Source organism: Emydura macquarii, unplaced genomic scaffold (assembly GCF_026122565.2).
Source record: "Emydura macquarii macquarii isolate MOO-44397 ecotype Brisbane River unplaced genomic scaffold, CSIRO-AGI_Emac_v2 contig_2422, whole genome shotgun sequence".
In the NCBI taxonomy this organism is placed as follows: domain Eukaryota; kingdom Metazoa; phylum Chordata; order Testudines; family Chelidae; genus Emydura; species Emydura macquarii.
The window spans coordinates 1,677,211-1,700,517 of record NW_027132559.1 but is presented as its reverse complement, the minus strand read 5'-3'; the positions used below and the strand labels follow the sequence as shown (position 1 = coordinate 1,700,517).

The window sequence follows — 23,307 nt, the reverse complement described above, 5'->3', positions numbered from 1 at the left end:
CTTTTTAATCATGTATTTACTGCTATTTCTTATTCTGTAAAAGACTGGAATTAGAGAAAGCTGTTAATCAATTGAGTGTGTGTGTTTCTATATATTATATATAATATATATTTCCCCCAAGACTATGTTATGTATATATAGAAACTCTATTATTATAATACCTCAGGCACTTATGCTTTGTTTTGAAGTGTCTGTAAAGGGCTTTGAATAACATTACATTCCAGCAAGGGATTTTTTTTTATATCCTTGTTTCTTTGATCATGATGGCCTGGTGAGGGAAAACTGATTGCCTTCAATTCTATAACCAGGCAGGGTGCCCAACTTGACAAGGAAAAACAATTCTTACCTTACAGATTTGCTTTTTATTACTTAAAGAGCATTGGAACAATTTATGCATTAGCGAGTGCATTAGAAAGAGCCTTGACAAGAAAATGGACAAATTCCTCACGAATCAGCTTTTTTACACTTCTTATGCATTCCAATCATATTAAAATGCAAAACATGTTTTCCTTGGTTTGCTTCATTGTTTTGTCTGTGTTTATATAACCAGCATCATTTGGGTTCCTTGTGATAGTAGCTGAAATTGTAAACAGAAATTATTTTCTCTTAATTCAGTGATAAGCAAAATCATTTCGTAACTAAATGACTTTTAAAATAACCAACTTAAATATATGCCAATTGAATGGAATCCTATTATAAGGATCAGTTTGACCAATCTCCATTTTGATCACTGAGTCCAAATAAGGAGTATAAGGTCATTTCTGCTGGGTTCTGAGAACTCTCATCTCAGGGTGAAGCAGACCCACGAACGGTGAACTTCCCAAGTCAAAAGCATGCACAGAAACAACATTCGTATCTTGTAATGGTAGAGATAATAATTGTGCTTGACATTTTAATGCCAAGATAGGTCACTCAAGTTATAACTGAGTCTAATTGGCTCTCCCACTAGCTGCAACATTCTTTACCTGTAGTTGGATGGTACCCAGGCAAGATGTGTTTTTTTTCTGTTGAAACCATCCTGCAAAATCAAATCAATTACTTCCAGTCAGAGCCTTACAACTGAAAGCTCTGATGATCAGTACAAGGGAGAAGTAGGCACATAAGCATCAATATATGTTGTTTTTTGCAATTGGTTTCAAGAAGTGAGCTTCTGTCTCTCAATTATGCCTAAATGTTTTTGAGTGCCTAGTGACACTGACTGTGAAGGAGGAAAGTGTCTTTTGGAGTTTTTTGTTTTGTTTTTGTTTTTAAATAGAAAGATTATAATTAATTACCAATCCATTCATAGGAAACCTTACAATAGCATTAAAGTCTAAAGATCTTTTTAATCATATATTTACTGGTATTTCTTAGTGTGTAGAAGATTAGAATTAGGGAAGCTGTTAACCAATTGATTGTCAGCTTTCTCAGCCACTATAATCTAATAAAAGATTAACCCCTTACAGTTGATCTATTTATATCTCCAGTAAAAGGTTCCTCTTGATTCAATCTTTGAAGAAATCCATTTAATCGTAGTCTAATTACTAGATAAATAGATAGAACAAACTCTTTATAACAGAATTTTCAAATGGCTTTTTATGGCAAGAACAATGAATGGCCTGGAATTAAAAGTCATGGTGTGAATATACATGGGAGAGGGAACAAATTGGAAAAATTTTAAAAGATGATTAGAAGAATTTAGTATGATTAAAAGGTCCACGGAGCTTGGAACCTCCTTCCAAAATTGTGGCATCCAGTTAATAGGAAGAATAGCAGCTTTGTTATTAAATTATGTAGGGAAACTAATTGAAGACAATAAAGAATAAAAAGGTCAGTCATCTTTCAAAGGCACTTTCAATTTACAGGCTGCATTATTCAAAGGCAGAATGCTGAATCCACTAAAAATGGTTCCATGTTTAAAATTCTGACCTGTATATTTATGGGAATGATATGCAACTGCAGTTCTAATTACCTGTGGTACACAGAGTCAATAGGTTTTCTGTTCACTTGTGAGTATCACAAGAGTAAGCAAAAAGTGCACTTCTAAGCAAGGGGCCTAATGAAATATTGCCCACCATGTTCAGTGTCCAGGAGACCACAGGGAAGGGCAGACATCCTGAAAGGTGCTTTTTGTGTCTCAGAAAACAAGAAATCATTAGGAGGAGGAAGCATAAGCAGGTGAGAGGTATCATCCAACTTCTTTGAAAGACTGTGCAGTAATGAACTGTTATGGGGAATAATTCAGTAGGCCAGTGCATTATAAACAATAAGAGAGTGCAGCTAGGTCGTGTGTGACCTCTTTTCAGCACAGGGATGGAAACATGTATCAATCTTCAAGCAATGGTGCTTCCTATTACTAGTAATCCAGGCCATGATGCTTTGGAGTTTAGCCCAGAATGTTTTGAAGAACAGTGAGTCATTCAGATAACCAATTAAAAGTTTAGCCATTGAACCAGCTGGGCATACGTAACTGGGCTAGAAAAAGTCACAAAGTGAGATTCCTCCGAGATTTCCAACATTTTCTGCTTTCCAAGGAGTCAAAAATAGCTCCAAACATTCTTTCAAATGGCAGGCCAAATCATCTGCTGGTGTAAATTACTAATTTACCTCTCGTAAATTATGAATATGCCTGGTATTTTAGCATTTACAGTCCTAGCTGGATCCTGGTGCCTACAGGGGCCTCAAAATAGGGCTTAAGTGGGATGGAAGTGGTATATAGACTAGGTGCTGGTCCTCTGCACTTCAGTGAATTTTACCCACATATGCAATTCCCTTGTAACTACACTCATAGAATAGCATCCAGCTCTGAGTTTCATACAGCACAAGATGGAGAAGGGAGCAGACACTTGATTCCCTCATTCCCCACCTCTTTTAAATTGCATATGATTCTGATCCACAGGGGTCTTGAATGATCTAAATCTTGGTGTGAAGTTGTATGCCAAAGGCATAAAAAGCTTGAGTGGAGTTTTGTACATTTAAAATATATTTCCCATAGATTCATATACCTTACAATATATCAATAATGAGATACAATTCCAATAACAAATCAAAAATACAAACCCAAAACCAGTTAGCCTACAGAAATGTTAGAGAGGCAGTGATAGCATCAGCAGTATGAATCTCAAGAATTTCATAAAGAGGAAAATTCCACCAAACCGGGGCCAAGTCTGTCGCAGATGGTGCAGATGGTTTAACAAGTGACAGATTGGAAACAGAACCTAAATTATGAGCAAGTACATAAACAGAAATCACATTTTTCCAATAGGTAGGAGTCAAAGTCTGAAGAGTCTTCAGTAACAATAATAACATATTCATTGTAATCCTCGAAAAGTAGCCAAGTGCATTGCCTGAATAAAGATGGAACATGACAAGATACTAGAATAGCACAACAAAAATTGTAAACTAGTTGCCAAATTTGTAGTAGACTGTAAACAAAAAAATAATAAAAAGAGACTGGAAAACTGGCCAAAAATTAACTATAAACTAGTCTAGAAATTACAGTAAAATGGTCCAAGATTTTGGTTACAGGCTATATTGCAGAGCTTGTCTGCAAATGAGAGAAAAAATTGTCAAATTTTATGTTGGTTTTTCCTCAAAATTTAATTTTTATTTACATTTTCTGATAAGTTCTATTAGATTATTAAAAATATGTAAATCTTCCAAATAGTAAAGACGCTATAGACATGCTGTAGAGCAAATTTGTGTAACTAAAGTGAGCAGTGAAAGAAAGATCAGAAGTAAGAACATCTCAGCCCCAGCAAATGTAAAAGAACAAGTTCAGCAAAGTTGAGGTTACACAAATAAACCCTCCCATAATCAGCATATGGAGAAGGAAAGACCACATCTGATTTTGGCCTCAGAATAACAAAATGATTATTTATACTGACTGTAAAACAAACTAATAGGTGTAGGCCACTAAAGAAGTTACCAGCATTAAATAGGAAGGTGTATTGTAGAACTATTATTGGAAATGAGGGGATGTTTTGATACCTGAAAATGGGAAGTGTAAGAATACTGCTTTTAAAAAAATCTAGGTTTGTCAGCCATGAGACAAAAAACACAGGGCTATCAAGGGAACAAAACTGTACACACCAAAAAAATGTCACCAAAATAAATATATAAAACAACATATATATATATCAGCAAAGGTATTTTTGTATACTTGACCATGAATAGCACAGAAGGGTGAGTATCCTACTAGCTTAAAGTTTTCTGATGTTTAAATGCATTTTAATAGAATAATAATATTTATCTACGTCACATGGTTGTTTGAGAACCTGTTAGTTAGTGTGTAAAGTGTTATTTATAGATATTTTAAGCTATGAGATGCTAAGTATTGTGTGTATTTATTGGGTAACTTTCTGTAAGAGGGAGCCTAACCTCTTTGCTGGAGTGTCTCCCTGCAGCCTTGTGCTATGTAATGCAACAGTGGTGTTCTAGGCAGTGGGATTTTGACACTTCAGTTGGCACATATAAGGTATGTGATGGAGCATTGAAGGAGGATTTTGCCATGTGTGTATCTGGTACATTTGGCAGCACTGAACAGGATAACTGAAGTGGCACGTGCTAGTGTTGAAGTCATTAGTACCAGCAAGAGTGACCATTTTTCAGCAGTTCATTATAACTTGGCCATAAAAATCTGCTCTTTGCTGAAACTAGGTGCAAATAATGTACTCATCTGAGACTTGATGTGAGCTGTCTGGCTTCAGATGCTGTCTTTGGGATGTGAGGGGGGTGTGGGTGTGAAGAGGTGTTTATATATGTGCTCTAGTGATCAAAAATTATTTCAGTTTTAAATATTTTCCAGGCTTTTAGCAGGGATGAATGACAGTGATTTGGTTATGATAAAGTGTGACCTGATTCTTGTCTGGGAACTTAGACTCAACTGATAGAGCTAAGAGGTGGGAGTAGATTCAGCTGATCTCGGGAGATTTGTCAGAGACATGGGTCATCTGCACAGAGACATTATGCCTGACATTATGCCAGCTCCGTGGCAGCACTAGAGGAGAAACACCCACAAGTTATGGCTGGCATTAACTTATGTGAGTTTGTTTTGTACCCTAAAGAGGGGCTTCCATGGAGTTAGAGGGATGTGGGAACATGCCCCATGGAGCTGCTGCTCCCCTGTTTACACACATCTTAGAACAGGATCTGCAGCTGTAAGCTCTCTTCCACTAAATGGAGAGGAGCATTTTCTTAGAAAATAGGCCCTGATCCTGCAGGCCATGTGACTTAAACCTGTGAAAAGACTGGTCTCTCAGTGTATTCATTTGGCTGTGGGAATGTGGGCCTGTCTTCTTCCTCCCTGTCATATGAAACTGGAAAAACGCCACCTCCTGGAACCATCAACAGCCTTGCATAGTAAAGAGGCTGTAGCATTTCATAGCTCTGCAGTGCTTCATCACTCACACGTTTCCTCTTCAGTTTTCAGGGTTCCAGGATGCTGTTTAGTGTAATAGGCTTTGTTTATGCTTTTAGCTAGCCAGATGCACTGAGCATGCTTTATCAAGCCATGCTTGGGAGCCAAGCCTGGTTGTTAGGAAGAGATGTGATTATAAGGAAGCTATTTAGAAAGATTGGACATACACAAGTTCATGGGGCCAGATGCAATGAATCTGAGGGTGCTGAGGGAGTTGGCTGATGTGATTTCAGAGCCATTGGCTATTATCTTTGAAAGCTCATGGCAATTGGGGGAGATTCCTGATGATTGGAAAAAGACAAATATAGTGCCCATCTTCAAGAAAGGAAAGAAAGAGGATCCAGTGAACTACAGACCAGTCAGCCTCACCTCAATCCCTGGAAATATCATGGAGCAGGTCCTCAAGGAATCCATTTTAAGGCACTTGGAAGAGAGGAAGGTGATCAGGAACAGTCCACATGGATTCACGAAGGGCAAGTCATGTGTGACCAACCTGATTGCCTTCTATGAAGAGGTGACTGACTGTGGATGTGGGGAAAGCAGTGGACGTGATATACCTTGACTTTAGCAAAGCTTTTGATACAGTCTCCCACAGTATTCTTATCAGCAAGTTAAAGAAGTATGGGTTGGATGAATGGACTATAAAATGGATAGAAAGCTGGCTAGATCATCGGGCTCAATGAGTAGTGATCAATGGCTCCATATCTAGCTGGCAGCCGGTCACAAGCGGAGTGCCCCAGGGGACGGTGCTGGGGCCAGTTTTGTTCAACATCTTCATTAATGATCTGGAGGGTGGGGTAGATTGCACCCTCAGCAAGTTTGCAGATGACACTAAGCTAGAGGGAGTGGTAGATACCCTGGAAGGTAGGGATAGGATACAGGGTGACCTAGACAAATTGGAGGATTGGGCCAAAAGAAATGTGGTTAGGTTCAGCAAGGATAAGTGCAGAGTCCTGCACTTAGGATGGAAGAATCCCATGCACAGTTACAGACTGGGGACCGACGAGCGAAGCAGCAGTTCTGCTGAAAAGGGCCTGGGGGTTACAGTGGATAAGAAGCTGGATACGAGTCAGCAGTGTGCCCTGGTTGCCAAGAAGGCTAATAGCATATTGGGCTGCATTAGTAGGAGCATTGCCAGCAGATCGAGGGAAGTGATTATTCTCCTCTATTCGGCATTGGTGAAGCCGCATTTGAAGTATTGTGTCCAGTTTTGGGCCCCCCACTACAAAAAGGATGTGGACAAGTTGGAGAGAGTCCAGTGGAGGGAAACAAAAATGATTAGGAGGCTGGAGCACAAGACTTATGAGGAGAGACTGAAGGAACTAGGTTTGTGTAGTCTGCAAAAGAGAAGAACAAGGGGAGATTTGAAAGCAGCCTTTAACTACATGAAAGGGGGTTCCAGGGAGGATGGAGCTAGGCTGGTCTCAATGGTAGTAGATGACAGAACAAGGAGCAATGGTCTTATGTTGCAGTGGGGGAGGTCTAGGTTGGATATGAGGAAAAAGTTTTTCACTAGGAGGGTAGTGAAGCATTGGAATGACTTACCTAGGGAGGAGGTGGAATCTTCATCTTTAGAGGTTTTTAAGCTGCGGCTTGACAAAGCCCTGGCTAGGATGATTTAGCTGAGGTTACTCCTGGTTTGAGCAGGGGGTTGGACTAGATAACCTCCTGAGGTCCCTTCCAATTCTAATATTCTATGATTCTATGATTTATAGCTGGAATATTACTGGATGGTACTTTGGTATGAAGTCATATTGTAACCATCATGTTACTTCTGCCCTATTCCTTCCCTCTCTACATTTTTGAATTACTTTGTCACTTAGATCCACTCAGATCTACTGTGGATCAAGGGAAGGAAAGGATAGTTAACTTAGTCCTAAAAGTCTGCACATATTTTAAATGTTTCTCTCCATTCAGGATACAGATTCATCTTCTGTCCCTCCAATCAGACAAGTACCTAACACTGCCTCATCCATTTATTGAATAAAGAAACAAAATGACTCTTTAAGAGGCATAGCTACCTGCCCCCTGTTCTCTCATCCAATCTGTAATATGTGCTGATCACACAGGAAGGAAGGAAGCAAGCATTGCCATGGAGGAACGTATACTGACAGGAGATTTTCATTTTACATATGTAGGCAGTAGACATGCAGCCAAATGTAATGGCAGCTTTCACCAAGTAAGGGGGTTGAAACGCGTTTCAGAGAGTTATTTTGAAGAGCTGTTGGTGCTAGATCACTTCCTGAGAGAGGAGAGACAATGATAAATATGGAAAGGAAATGGGCTGAACTGTTAAAAGGAGGCAAGGCATTATTTTGCAACAAGAATTCATTACTACCGTAGCGAGACGGCTGTGGTGTGACTGAGAGCTCTTCACTTGGGGCCCAGTTCCAGTAACTCTGTCTGACACAGCAGGAGAGCCTATTCAAAATATAAGGAAACTACCAGCTGTCCTGTAAAAACACATCTTCATGTGTGACAATGTCTTTAACCCAATGTTTTGACAAAAGAATGCAGGGAAGTCTGTATTCACTCCTTCCCCTACAATCATCCTCTCTCTGTAAAGCTTGAGTAGTCCATATTGCAGCCTCAGGGTTCTCATAGCACACCCCACTACACTTTGCCCAGCATTGGGACCCAAAATAACTGCAAATGCCATTGGCAGCCAGATCTCCACGGAACACACAATTGTACAGTTGTGTCTTGGGACTACTCTGGGAGTGAACAATTAATTGCTAACTAAACATGGCTTTAGGCTACGGTCACAGTTCCGTTGAGGAGATGATTAAAGGAAAATAAATTGGTACATTTTCCCGTTTAGAAAAGATAAAAATCCCTATTAGTGGGGGCAATAGGGGAGTATTCCTGCACTAAGGGTTTGTGACAAGGTAGGACTGGATCTTATTAAGTAAGGACCTGTAGTTGCAGTGAAATTTTCTCTAATTTTTCTATTCTAAGGGTGAGATTCTATTGTGGGAGTTTTGCTAGTGAATTCAATGGAAGCAAAATCAGGCTTACACTCCAGGTGCTTTTTTTTATTGAGAGACATGTACATTAGAACCAATTTTTTTAAAACAGAGGACAGAAATCTTTATATAGGGCATAGACTGTCCGGGCAGTCGTTCTCTGTATTCTTTTGGCTGCTGTGGTTAATTTTTTTCAGGTAATTGTGTTTGACTAAGAGCTTTCTCCTTCCCAATTCTGCTGCATCTGCTTGATGTTGCAGTGAAATCACAATCCTTTGTTTATGACCTCACAGTCTGTTGCTATGGAAATTCAGCTTTTTTACTTCACTGGTGGATTAAGAAGAAGGCAAAAGATAAAGTGTATGGGAGACAAACCTTTGTCCAAACAAAAGGGCCAGATTCAGTCCTCAGTTATGCTGGTGTAAATCCTGAGTAACTCATTGAAATGAATGGAGTGACTGGGACTTGGCAGTGATGTGACTGAAATCAAAATCTGGCTTAAGTTATTTATGATAACACTGAACAATGTGTGTGAAACGTCAAAGGTTTTGTATGTGACGTGGGCCCAGATTTTCAAAGGGAGTCTTCCATTTGTGTTTGTGCAACTTCACATGAGGGCCAAATCAGAGCACCAGCTCAGGGGAGAATAAAAGGTGCCAGACATTTCTCAGGATGGGAACTCTGCTGGGAGATTGGGTTGTCGTGGTGCAAGTGGGGTTTGCCAGTGTAAATTCAATTCTTTGTGTGGACAAGTAATGGTGCACAAAAATTGTATGTGCAAGTCATTTGAGGTCCCTTTGAAATTCTGGTCCTTTACATTTAAGCAAAATATATCGTAAAGCATATTCGCACAGGGAAAGTTCCTCTTTCAGCAAGACAGTGCCAGTAATCTAGGTACCTAGTTTTTTAGCTTGGTATGTCCAGTAGCTTTCTCTGATCAGAGACCCTATTATGAAAACAGTAAATGTTCCATTTAATTCTATGTTCATCTTCGGCTGTCCGTCATATTTGACGATTACTGTGGAGGAGGGAAATTTAGCACTTGTTAGCTCAGTGATAAGAAGTGAGTCAAGCATTTGAAATAAAGCCTCTGTGACAGTTTGGGCAGGGAAAACTGGAAAACTGCTTGATATTATGCCGTTGAAGATGATGCTGTTGATACGCTGCCTCTCTGTGTGCATCAACTGCCTGGATAGACTCATACACTACAGATCTCCATTTACGTCTCTCTCTGGCAAATTCTTCCCAGTTCTCTCTATTAATATTTTCTTTCTTCAAATCCCTTTTCAAAATGTCCTCATAGTGCAGCTTTTGCCCTCCTCTATCATATTTCCCTTCCTTGAGTTCACCATAGAGGAGAATCTTTGTGAACTGATGATCCGGCATATGGACAACATGACCTGTCCATTGCAGCTGCTATAAGTGCCTCAACACGGGGCATGCCAGCTCTTTTCAATATCTTGGTGTTTGGAACTCGATCTTGCCATTTAATTTCTAGAAGCTGCCGCAGATGTCTCAGGGTATGTCTATACTGACGGTGGCAAAATCACCGCTATCAGATCAACCTATCTGGATCGATCCAGAAGTCGACGCTGGTAAACCACCCCCTCAAGTGGCGTAGCGCTGCCCGTCGGCACAGTGCAGTGAAGACACCGCGCAGAAGGGAAGCACAGCAGTCGACGGGAGTTACGCAAGCTACTCTGCGTAAGTTGCGTAATTTCCGTCAACTGCTGCCGAATCGCCAGGTCAGTGTAGTCTAGGGCTCAGTTGCAGACTTGTAAGCTTTTTTATGTCGCCTATATAGAGTTATTGTTTCTATTGAATACAGAAGTGCAGTCAACAAAACAGCACGATAGACCTTCATCTTAGTTCCTGTTGTGCTGATACCAGAGACGTTTCAGTAGTCTTCCAAACGCTTTGGAGGCTGACTGAATGTGATATGCATCAGGGGTGTTATTGCTAGCAACTGTGCTTCCTAGGTATATAAAGGTGTTGACAAATTTAAGGGTTTCCCCATTGACAAGAGCTTTAGATAGGACATTGCTGCCCACATTTAATCTGTTGGATGGTTAAGAAGTTTAGTTTGACTGGTATTTATCTTTAATCCAAATTGTGTTGCTGCTGACACAAAGGGAGTGGTTATCTTTTGGATGTCTCTGAGTGAATGAGCAACTGGTGCTGAATCATCTGCAAAGAGAAGTTTTATAATGCAGTCTTCATGCACCTTGGAGCTGGCACATAATCTAGCCAAGTTAAATAGCTTCCTGTTGGTTCTAGTGCGAATATAGACTCCTAAACTGAAGTTTTCTGACATTGTAGTGAGGATGCCAGCTAAGAACATAGTAAAAAGTGTGGGAGCAAGGACAGAGCCTTGTCTCACACCATGGCATATATCAAACGAGTCAGTAACATTTCCTGCCACAGAGACTCTACCAGTCATTCCATCATGAAATTCTTGTATTTGAACAAATTGTTCTGGATAGCCATATAGTTTAAGAAGCCTCTGTAGGGTTTCATATGTTCATAAAGTTTTTATGATTATTTAAGCACATTTCAATAAGTGCAAAATAACAGCAATAAGCCCTGCAAGTTCATGTGGTGTATGCAAAGGGCCTGAACCTGATAGGGACAGACCAACTCCTGGGAGGTACTGAGTACTCACAAATGTCATTGACTTCAGTGGTAGTTGAAGGACATTCATCAGATTCAGCCCACAAAATTTCCTACAGCACTGTATGAAACTTCAAAAGAATACTTTTGGCATCTGCCCATAGGGCTGTATTGGTATCCCTTTTTCTGGATATGAGACAAGCACTCATAGGGCAAGAAGGTGATTAATACGATGAACATATCATATCTTAGTCTTTCCCACTGCAATAGAGCTCCCCATTCTTGTGCACAGTTCTGCACTAGTTGTTTCTCAGGGACAGATGTAACTCAAGCAAATTGGCAGAAGGGAAAGATTCTAGTCAGCATACAAGTGGAAAACCTCTGTGGAGAAAAATGGCAGAAATACAGACAGTGGAGCTGTTAGAATAAATATCAAAATTTAGAATTGAATCCCCCCACTGCAGGATTCATTCTGCTCTGATATAACATGCTGGGTCAGTACAGTTGAACAGTTACCTGAACACTCTGCAGAATTTGTTCTCCTTGCTGATGAAAATGGTAGGTTGGGACCATAGGTACTACATGAGGATAGAGGGGGTTATACTAGAGAAGGGTAAAGCATATTTTTTTAAAAATAAGAAACTGACTGAAGGCCAGATCAGACGCCATTGAAGCCAGTGGGAGTCTTTCTATTGACTGGACTTTGGATTAGGCCCTAAACCTCTACACTTTTCCCTTACCAAACCTGAAGCTTTTTCATTTTTTTATTAGTTTATAGAAAACCCCTCTCGCCAGCCCCTATATAACCCCTCCTCCTATCTCACAGTCCATATAGATCACTGGCTGCTTCATTCTCAGCAGCCTTCTACCTTTGAGCATCTTATTGTGGAACCAGCATACTCTATGCACAGTTCCGAGTCCCACCATGCCCCACATTGGTGTGCAGTGGTGTGGGGCTCCTCTGACAGGGTGTCCACCCATATCTACTGCTCCCTAAATAATACTTCCCAAACTCCTGGCCCATAATCAATGGCCAGCTACCCCAAGTGGAATCTTACAGTTACAACATTATTATACTGGGGGTATACACAAAATGTGGGGTTTCAGATATTTCAGTTAAATACTAGAGTCCGGTTCCTGGACCATGAGAAAGCTGCTCTCAGTGCAGCTCAAAACATGGTGCCAACTTTAACACCGCATTTTGCTTCTATACTGTCCTGGTACAACTCAGTTTCAGTAGCAAAGCAGCCAAAGGTTTGGGCAACAACTTGGATACCTCCAGAGGAAAGAAGTCAACACGTGACTGCCTTTCCGTAAATCAGAAGTGGAGATAGTGATGCTGCTGATGCAATCTATTCCCATTTGCAGTTTTTAATTGAAGACTGATTAAAGTGATCATCCTTTGACTGGCAAAGCTGTAACACCCCCAATGTAGGTTGGAACACATTCAGCTCAGCAGTGGGGTCCTTTTGTACTGTACACTCACCATGTTTCAAAAATATTTGCATCAGCTAATGCATTTCCAGTTGAGTCTGAGGCTGCAGGCAAACTCTAGATTTATTACCTCTGTCATGTGTGAAATAGCCTCCCTGTACCTTGCATCAACCTTCCTTCAAACCAGCAAGCTACTTACATTTTATGGCATGTTACATTATACTCATTTGTTGTCAGTATGTCTTACATTCTTCTATGGGCTTAAATGTTAAGGGACAACTTTCTGCTTTATTTGAAGGTGGGGGGAGAAGCAGGCATTAGTAAAACTACTGTCATTTATTCCATCACATCAAAGGCAAGTATGGTTGAACTAACTAATCCATTACAAGAGAGGTAATACATCATCTCTTATTTGCTGGATACTAAATCAAACCACTGGCTCAGGAGATAGACTTATGGATTTGATATGTGGAAAAGTATAGCAAATGTGCAGTTGTGATGTGCAAGATTAATGTTAATATTTGCTATTCTACAGTGATTGTGATGCATCAACCACACACTCTCGCTCTCTCTCTCCCTCTTGGTGTTTAATTTACATCCCAGCTATCAGTCACTTGCAGACTAGCCATCTGGGTGATCCTATCCTTCAAAACTAAGAAAAACAGACACTGAAAGAGAACCAAGGGAATGGTATCTGAAATAAATACTGTTGTGTCTTAGCACGTATACACATGATAGTTACTAGGAGTTAGGTAGCAGTAGAAAGATGTTGACTGTGCAAGTCTTTTAGTATTTCCTGTTTACATTAAACTATCATAAGATGTGAAAGTGAAGAGGGTAATTCCGCCTTCAGCTGTAGCCCATCCAAATCCCATTGAAATCACTGGGATTTGGATGGGCTATAGGGATGTAGGAGGTGGGTAAAATTTGACCCCAAATGTTTTGATCTATTTTTATTATTATTAATTTTTTTTAAATTGCAATTTGCCTGACGTGGTTTATTTGTGGCATCCTGTGATGTGTCTAGCTATTTCAGCCACTGTTACAGTCCCTCCCTGAATAGCTAGTGCACGGGTATGGGGGGACTGCATTAGCTGCATATTCAGCCCAGTGTGGAAAGGAGCCAATGGGCACATGACAGGCGTAGTCCCTGCATTCTCAAGCTGTGGCTGACCCTTCGGCAGGCTTTGCAAGAGGGGGGTGAAAGATTTCTTCCCCACTGCACCAAAGGTCTAGTTAAGGCATGGATGTCAGCTTTGATTTTCTGCCAAAATTTAATTTCAGGGTTTTGTGGCCGCTTGTCAAACCATTAATGCTGCTTCACCTGCAATCTTTTTGTGGCTGTATCTCATTTTTATAAAAAGAAAAGAAAAGAACTAACAATATCCAAATTACGTACTAATCTAATAGTTCACAACAGCTCCTTATTTAACACAACAGACTGTGTTGTTACAGCTGATTGTGTGTCTGCTTACATTAAGGTTTGATGTGTATAGATCATGGAACCATTCAATATCTGGCAGGTAACAGTTTCCTAAATAAACATCAGTCCTGGATGGTGTCAGTCTTTCCTATGTTGGAGACATCATTCCTGAGCCTTGTCCTTGCATAGCAGTCAGCATCTCATGACTGCTAAATCCAGGCCAGGACTTAGGGAGACTCGGTGTGGGGACACTAAGCAGCAAGGTCTGTGTTAGACAGTCTAGGAGCCAGAGAGGCCCACAGGCTCAGTGCCTTAATAAATGGTCATCTTTGCATTTATTCATTACAACCAAGTTCTGTGTCTTCTCTACTGGGACAGACGGTACGGTTCTGATTTAGCCTTCTGACATTTGCCCATCCCTTGTACATCTTAAGCCAGCTAGTGATGCCTCATTGCCCCATGACCTCACTTTGCCTTCAAGTCCATCTGTTCTATCCCCACTCTAAAAACACAGCAGACTTTCATTTTTAAAAAATGACCTTTCCCTCCCCCCAAGCACTGAGGAGGTCCCCCACTCTTTCTCTTCTGTTTGTTGGTATTATTATATTATATTTTTATTTTCAGCATGTTATAAAGTTTTTATAATGGAATTATCCTACTTTGCTCGAAGGGCCCTGGTGCAGGGTGCTTTATAAATAGCATTATTAGATTTTTAAATGAAAGTGCTGCATGTTCACTGAAAGCCTGCACGCTAAATCTCCTTATTAATTTGTCTCTCCACCTGTCAGTTTTCTTGTGTTAGCCCCATTAGCTTAAATGGGAGTTCTGTGCATGCACCTCAGGGAACGCAGCCCCATAAATATGCATGCACGGTAACCCATTTTAAAAATGGAACAACATTGCTATTACCGTTAATATTTCAATATAGTGGCTTGTATCCCCTCTTCCCAGAAAGTTAAACTAAATATGGTGTCTTCCACTAGAGCACGTTGTGCATTTCCTGAGTTTGACAGAAGGGACTGCTCAAGAGTTCTTGCCCCCTGGCCTTCTAGAAGATGAGCACACTGCCTCCACAGTGGCACCTGTAAAGTCAAGAAAACAGTGCTGGAAACTGCATAGGTGGAGTGTTGTGATCACTGTTCTGATTGGCTAAGGATGTGCACTTAACTACCCAGTGCTAAATGGAGCTGGCTGAAAAATTCTGAATTCCAAATTGTCAAAAAATTAAGACAATTTTTTTCACTTACTGATAGAATACATTTTTTTTGGCCTCATCCTTCACTCCTGCTTATTTGTATGTCTCTTCCACTTGTTGTTTGATAGGCCCCATTCCAATAAGGTACTTAAAACAACTACTCCCAGGCTTAAAGTTAGGCCCATGCTTAAGTCCCTGCCTAAATTAGGGCTTTCAACTGTATCACCTTTTGGAGTAGGGACTGTCATGTACTATGGCTCAAATTCAGCAAAGTTTTTAAGCGCTTGCTTAATTCCTATTGAAGTAATGGGAGTAAAACGTGTGCTGGGAGTTAAGCATGTGCTTATGTTCTTTGCTGACTGGGGATGGATTGCAGAATCAGGGCATATATGTTTGTATTGTGACTAGCACAACGGGTGCTTGACCTGTCTGAGGCCTGTAGATGCTATTGCAGTAAAAAAAATAATAATAAAAAACCAATGGACAAACTTTATAACACAGCACAGTATTTTGCTAGCACAGTTTTGATTGCAGTCTGGACCGTGAGACTGAGCATGAAAGATAAGAGCTGCAGTATCTGGCAGTAGACTGGGTTGATCTGGCTGAGATCTTACAGATGTTCACTACAGTCATCTTGGTAGAATGCTCGATTGACCAATGCACGAAGTAGATAAATGCTGCTCAGGTATCCCATGATTTTCTAAAGATAAGAGTCAACAAGACTCATATAGGAAAAAAGAAAACTACAGTTCTAGTCAGGAGCATTCCAGTTAGGACTTACTAAATTTATTTCCATGACCCAGATTTGGGAACTACGTGACTTCACCTGGGAAAATCAAAATGGTTGTGTACAGTTAAGGCTGAGTTACAATTTCCAGTCTAACTCCCATTATTTGGTTGCTCGTAATTTTCTCAAACAAATTCTATTTGGCATATAGTGTAAAATGTTCATGCTTGGCCTCAGCCTAAAGATGAATATTTTGAAAAGTCTCAGCAAAATGAGTTGGGCTGTTTAAGTTATGTGGGCATGATAAGAAATCCACTTTGCTCATATGTTCTGTGCAATTTTTGTGCTCACATAGCTCAAAAAAAGCTGATGCTAGGACATTTGAATACAGTTTGTTTTATGGTTCCCGGTGATGGAGTAAACAATTCAAATCTGAAGAAAATCAATTCAGTATTTTCAGAGTTATGAACATTGTAAGTCCAGGCCAAGTTCTGCTCTGAAATACACCAATGCAACCCCATTGAAACTCGGTTGTGAGAGCAGGATTCCTTTTGGTATGTTTTGTATATATTCATTAGGATATTTTTCCCCCCAACATGTTAAACAAAAGCAGAGCACAGAGCATGTCAAATTCATTCTGTAAAGAAAGCCAAATTCCATTTTTTCATTGTGGTCTGTGGGTTGGAGTATAAACTTAGGAATACAGTCTATTTTCACAGCACCTATCTCAATCACGCCAATGGCAGGTTAGCACAAGGAGCAGAAGCAAAATGTAGCCCTTGTATAGTAAATAAACTTTATCATTTATTATTATTTAATCAATACTTTTTTTGTTGCAGTCAGCATCACTCAGTGAGAAAATATACTCACCCTGCTCTTTTTGCCTTTAATTTTTCTTCTTTCCACATCCTCCTTTCTCGGTTTCTCGCCCTCTTCCCAATTTTAATGTCCCTCCTAGGTCCTTCTCTCTTCATTTCCTTCCTTACAGCAATTCCCACTACCTGTGGGCTTCACTCCCACCACCTTCCCCATTCCATTTGCCACAATAATCAGCAATTAAATAATAAATGTTTACATTAATGTGGGCTCGAGCATTAACATCCCAGTGAGGTTAATGCAGAATGGGGGTCAGAAACTTACCTTTTCTTTTTTCTTTTTTTAAACCAAAGCTTAGATCCAGGTGGGACTGGATCTGGATCATGGTTGTGTATCTAACACTCCTGATTTAATGGCTATTGTTGTTTCAGTCAAGCTGGGGACTTGTATAAACTCCAGATGCCCAGGGGATATTAGCCTGGCAATCTTCAGCAATACGCTCCTTCATCTGGAAATCAGCTGTTTGGTCCAAGATTTATCATGTAGCAACTGCAAGTAAATGATCAAGAAAAAAGGATGTATTAAAATTCCTTGTGTCCATGTCATAGCTTCAGAATCTAAAATTGTCTAGTTGCTGATTGACATCAGATTGTCATATACTGGACCATAAAAACTTAAAATAAATAGCAGATAAAGAGAAAAGTAGCTTTATCCTAGTGCAAGACTCATTACAAGAAGCCCCCCTAAGGTGCAATCCCTCACCAAGGCCCCCTAAGTAAAGTGCTGCTTTCTGTGCCAATGGCTAAAGGCAAGTTTGGCCCTCCATCAGTGTGCCTTTTCTCTCTTGTTTTTCGTTCAGGGGTGTTTAAAGGTCAGAATATGTCAGACTAAGTTTTTAGCCAATTTGCTCTGGATTATTTTACTTTCTGTGAATTTAAATCAGGTCCTTTCCATTATTCTTCAAATGTTACATATCTGTGCTTGAACTGACCCTCAGCCCCTATGGGTGGATATGTTTAGGATTAAGCATATGCTAGTTTTGGCTTTACTGCGCATGGGCAAGCATACTTATAAAGATATTTAACCTTCATGACCTGTATGACCCAGGTATTTTGTTTATGGTATTTTGCTATATGCACATATGTGGCCTCCCATATTAGACAGTTTTGCCCGGAGGTCTGCAATAGAATCTACCAAGGAGTCGATCATGCAGTTTATTTTAGAGCTAATAAAACACCGAGGACAGCAGCAATTGTCTAACTCACTCTTCTCCAGGAAATTGAGACTGGAGAATACATGGACATTTCAGTCGTTTATCCATTCTCAGCATGTTTTGTTCCTGTCCATAGAACATTATCTCTACAAGTGTCACTAGCATTGCTAAGTTCTGGCAAACTAAAACTCCTATTGACTTTAATGAGAGATGAACCTGGATCTAGCTAAGTAACACACTGCATTCTTCCTCAATATTCTTCTAATTTATGTAATGAAAAATTAATGAAAGGAAATTAAATGTAAAAACAAACAAAAAACAACAACAACAAAAGGCCCAGCCAAGTCCCCCAAAGCTTTAATGGTAGTGGGTTTTTAAAAAAAAAATGATTTAAAAATTTCTTTTTTGGGCAAGAAGAATCTTCAGAACAATGTCACACACGTCATTGGAAGGGACACAAATGTGAAACCCTAAGGCCGCTGCCGAGATTAAACTTGAAGTACTGGTTTGTGTAACTGCTGTGAACAATTCCTCTCTTCTGGAAGTCAGGTTTGATTATATCCATTCCTATGAATGAGTAGATGGATGCATGTTTTTAAATGCAGATTATGATTGGTTATTTTTCCCACAAGTCTAAAAACATTTAGCATTTCCCACCCATCCCTAGTCATTCATGGTAATCAGTGTATTTCTGGAAGGCTGTTTACTCAACAGCACATTGTTAGGAGTGGGAGGCAGGAAGAGGTATGTGTTGACATGGATCTGTTAATGAATTATGCCACAGTTACTGCACTCATGCTTTTTAGCCCTTATAATTATTGTTCAGCAATTCTGGCTTTAAACAGGTTGTACAAATGTTACGGAACAAAAAAGTATGGTTGGCCTTGCAACTTTCCAAATACCTGAGCCAGATCCTTCGCTGGTCTGATTTGGCATTGCCCCATTAATTTCAGTGGAAGAAACTGACTTACACCTGCTGAGGATTTGGTTTGTTGATGCATCAACTCTGACTTTGTACTATCTTGTGCTCCAGGAGAGAAAAAGGTTTCACCGTAAGACTATGGAATGTATGTTTGGTGCACTCAAGTGTGGCTGACTCTTCCTGGCTGCTCCCAATGCACAGTGGCAGAGCAGCTACACCAATTGTGCGATATGCTGCCCCTTCCTTGCATGATCAGTTATGGGAGTGAGAGGGTGAATGGTCTTGTTCCATTCAGAGTGCTTGTATGTCCTTATGGAAGAATCCTATAGCATTTCCTAGTGATGAAACCAATTGGGTTCTATGGACATTATTCTTTAAAATCTGTGGAATTTAATAGTGAATCATATCCTTGCTATAATACTTTAAACTGTCCAATGGAATATAATTGTCTATTAAATTCTATAGGATGACTTGAAAACCCCATTGAAAAGTTACCATTTGATTTTAAATTCTGTTGGACAAAACAGAAAGGCAAGTGTAGGGAGGAAGCCGGGTTGGTATTGTTAGACCTGAAGCAGTTTTCAGCCCAACCGAAACCCATAATAATTAACAGGCATGCATAACAAAACCTCAAGGACAATGGCTAGTGTACACGCCTGATAACTCGGAGACCAGATGCCCACTTAGTGATTCTGCCTTTCCATGAGAACAGCACATTCCATATACCCCCGCCCACCCCCTTTGTGGTGTACCCTCTTATCTGCAGATTCCACCCATTCCCCCCCCCGGATAGGCAGAAATCCTGTTGTGTCTCTGTCTTTATTACCCCTGTTCTTACTGAGAAGAACAAGGTCTGTATTTGTAAGTAAATAAATAAAAGAAATGTAAATGAATTGTTTAAGTGAGAAAAAAACCGTATATAAGTAATCTTTACAGTATGCTCCAGTAGCATGCGGCAGTACAAATAGGTAGGAAGCTCAGATTCATAGACTCTGATTCCAAAGCCAGAAGGGACCATTGTGATCATCTAATCTGACCTCCTGCGTAACACAGGCCACAGAACTCTAAATAATTCCTAAAGCAGATCTTTTAGAGGAAAATCCAATCTTGATTTTAAAATTGTCCAGGATAGAGACTCCACCCTGACTCTTACTAAGTTGTTCCAGTGCTTTATTACTCTCACTTTTACAAATGTATGCCTTATTTCCAGTCTGAACTTGTCTAGCTTACATAAACATACATTTCACACAGAAAGAGAGAAGCTCCGGCTATCACCTAGATCTCTAGCAACAAGGAATGGTGTGGTGTAGTACCTCTTCTGAGCTGCCAAATGGTTGTATCCATCTGTGCATGATATCTCTCACTAGTGAGAAAAAGTCATCTATTTCCCTATTAGAGCTACTCTCATTTACACTTAGCTGCGTATTGTCCCAACGGGCTGTTTCAGCAACCCAGAATTATTTGAGCGCAACCCCCTCCAGTCACATCTCTGACACACACCCTGCATCAGGAGGTCTGACACAGTGTGGCATAGAGCTGTTAAGATAGCTCTACATTACCAGGGGAATTTCCTTACATCAGAGGAATTCTCACTGGTGACTGCGTCTATGGGCTTTATGTTTCCTTGTTGCCTCCAGAACAGTCTAAAGGAGCTGAAAGGCAATGAAGAATCTGGTCCTCTCTTAATAAAAGTTTCACTTCCAGATTTTCATGCACTAGCAGAAGGTCATATGTTTGGACTTAGAGATGTCACATCTAGAATATTTTTGTTCAATTGTTTTTGAGTTTTTGGTGCGCAAAAAGATGTTAAACACGTTCTCTAACTCAGATATGGCTGAATGAATTTTCCTTACATTCCTCCTTCTTCACTCCTAAATCCTCATGACATATCACATCTGGACTGAGTGCAACCATGGAAAGTTTCAGCTCACACAATTATCATGAAAGTTATGAGTGTCTTGAAAACACAGGGTTATTATGGAAGTCATTATTTTAGTCATCACCTTAACTATATGTAATATTAAATATAGCTTTCACTCAACTTGTAAACTATTCCAAATATATTGTGTAATATGACTAAAAGATTTCACACATAAAAAGATACTACAGAGATAAGTGGTTTAGAAACAACACTTCATAAACAAATTAGGTTAGCTAATCTGATCTAAATTAAGAGAATGAGGATGGATTTTTTTTTCACTACATGGTGCATGCCACATAGCTTGGAAAATCAGTTACTGCCTTTGGCACATGCATGCTCAGTAGATGATTTTTCAGGATATGCTCTGAAAAACCCAAGTGGCCAAAACTGAACCCTGGTGAAAACAGATACATCTCCCTTGACTTCAATTGCCTGCTTACACCACGGCTGAATTTGACACAAGGAAATTAATAATCTATGCTGTAGGAAGCTCTGCAAAAAGGTCCTGGGCTACTGCCAATTAAATGAGACACTTGTGTCTTGCCAAATGTCTTTTTTCATAACGATCAGTGTAGGGATCTGAAGTGTGCAAAGGCCCTTAATGATAAGTCCTCCTCTGGATGTACAATAAAACAGTATTGAAAGCATTAATTTATACAGAGGCAAAATGTCACCTGGAGTTTCTAGTAAGGAATGGTTTATGGTGTAAGTAAGTGTAAAGTGTTCACCAGTAACTCTCGCGTTCAAAATGCAGGGTCTGGTCAGAGACAAATCATTACATAGTGTTCCTGTTTCATTTTGTCTCTTTTAGTTTTATTTCCTGACTGATAAAATATCTCAGACCCAATAGAAACATTGCAGTAGGTGCTGCTGTGCTTCTGGCAATGTAATTGACAGTCAGCAAATGTGCAGGAACAGCTTCCAGCAGGGAAACTTGGATAAATCTACAGTAAATAAACAAAAACACCAGAGGCAGAATAGGAAAGAGATGTATCTGCATAAAGAGGACTGTGTGACATACCATCAAACAGCTTTGGTAGTTTGTCTGTAAGGGAGTACTTACACTGTTCCCTCTCCATTCACAGGGCCCGTGTTCAGGAAAGTGTTAATCATATGTACAGCTTTAAGCATATGGGTAATTCCATTGACATGAATGAGAATCTTCACTTGTAACTGATTGAATCAGCACCCAAAGCCTTTATTTAAGAAGTTTTAGGGCCAAATTCAGATATTGTTGAAAACAGTGGGCCAAATTCTGACCTTAGTTACAACACTCATAGATTTGTAGGGTGGGATTCATGAAGGGACCTAGGCATTGCATATTAAGTGTCACAGCGCCTAACTTTTTCATCTTAAAAAAAAAAAATCACAGGAATAACACCGTGATCCACAAAGCTGATTTAGGTGCCTGGGCTTCCTATACAATGCATGGGGGAGACAGGTATTGTAGAATGGGAGCCACAAAAACCAGCAGACTAGGCGCAGAGCGCATAAGCTAGTCAGTGGGAGATGCCAATGACAGGAGTGTGTGCTAAGCCCCACCCCTCTCCCAGTGACAGGCGCCTGAGTCTGGGCTGCAGGGAGGCACCTGTCTCTGCTTAGGGATGGGATGGATGAATAGGACCCAACTGCCTGGTGTCAGACTGATTAGATGCCTAAGCCACTTTTTGAGACATTGAGTTAGGTACCCACCTTATAACTTTTAGCCTAGTGGTTAGAGCACTCACTGGAATGTGGGGCATCCAGGTTCAATTAAATCCCACCTGTCTGCGTGAGGAGAAGAAAGGATTTGAACAGGGTTCTCCCACCTCTCGGGGGTGTGCTCTAACCACTGTGCTATGGGATATTCTGATGTGGAGCACTCTCCATCTCTTGAAACCATTCCACTATGGATAAATAATGAAAAAATGACGAGCACAGGGACTGGAGCCAGGACTCCCACATCCCAGGTTGGTGCTCTGTCCATCACGCTACAGAGTCATTCTCTCGCTTCTTCTTCTGCCCCAATGATTAAGTATTTATCCACAGTGGAACAGCTGTTGGGCCAGAGAGAGAGAGAGAGAGAGAGAGAGAGAGAGAGAATGACTCTGTAGTTCCGTAGTTACAGCACCCACTGAGAAGTGGGAGGCTCTGGGTCCTGGCCCCTTGCTCCGATCACTCTTTCATTAATTGTCCACCATAGAACAGTTTCAGCATGAGAGATTGAGGGAGCCCTACATCAGAATAGCCCATTCCTTGGGCTTAGGAGGCAGATAGGTGTCTAGACACCTAAAGGAAGGCAGCTGTACATATGCTCGGAGGCAGAAACAGAGACCTAGGGAACTTCTACTCTGAAAACTTCGGTGCCAATTGAGTTTAGGTGCCTAGCAGGTTCGGCAAGAGTTTTGTGGATTGCAGAAGAGCCAAAACTGGGCCACCTAAACTTGAGACTTAGACACCTGAGTCCCTTTGTGGATCTGGGCTATAGAATTTAAGGCCAGAAAGGATGACTGACGCTTCCCAAGAGTACCCAGAGTTTTGAGGCGCCTCGCTACCATTTGACTTTGTGTGAGGAAGCCTTGACTGTGCCTGCCAGTAGTCAGCTCCCTGACTCCACCAGCGACAGGTGGCACCAGCTCTCCCCTCTCAGCCTATGCAGGCTTTGCAGTCCCTCTACCGCAGTGTTTCTCAATTAAATTTGGC

General features: G+C 40.6%; 1 protein-coding gene and 1 long non-coding RNA gene across 5 annotated transcripts in view; one reads left to right on the top strand and one right to left on the bottom strand.

Moving 5' to 3' along the window:
* Positions 1-23,307, top strand: part of TMEM108 (transmembrane protein 108) — a 238,885-nt gene that overhangs the window by 182,969 nt on the left and 32,609 nt on the right. The window lies entirely within an intron of this gene.
* The window catches only part of LOC137162196 (uncharacterized), a 95,801-nt gene continuing 72,843 nt past the window's right edge, over positions 350-23,307 (bottom strand). Inside the window, exons 3-4 of the long non-coding RNA XR_010922321.1 lie at positions 16,894-17,118; positions 350-577 (exon numbers count right to left, since the gene is read on the bottom strand). This is a non-coding gene — a long non-coding RNA (uncharacterized lncRNA). The remainder of the gene's footprint in view (positions 578-16,893; positions 17,119-23,307) is intronic.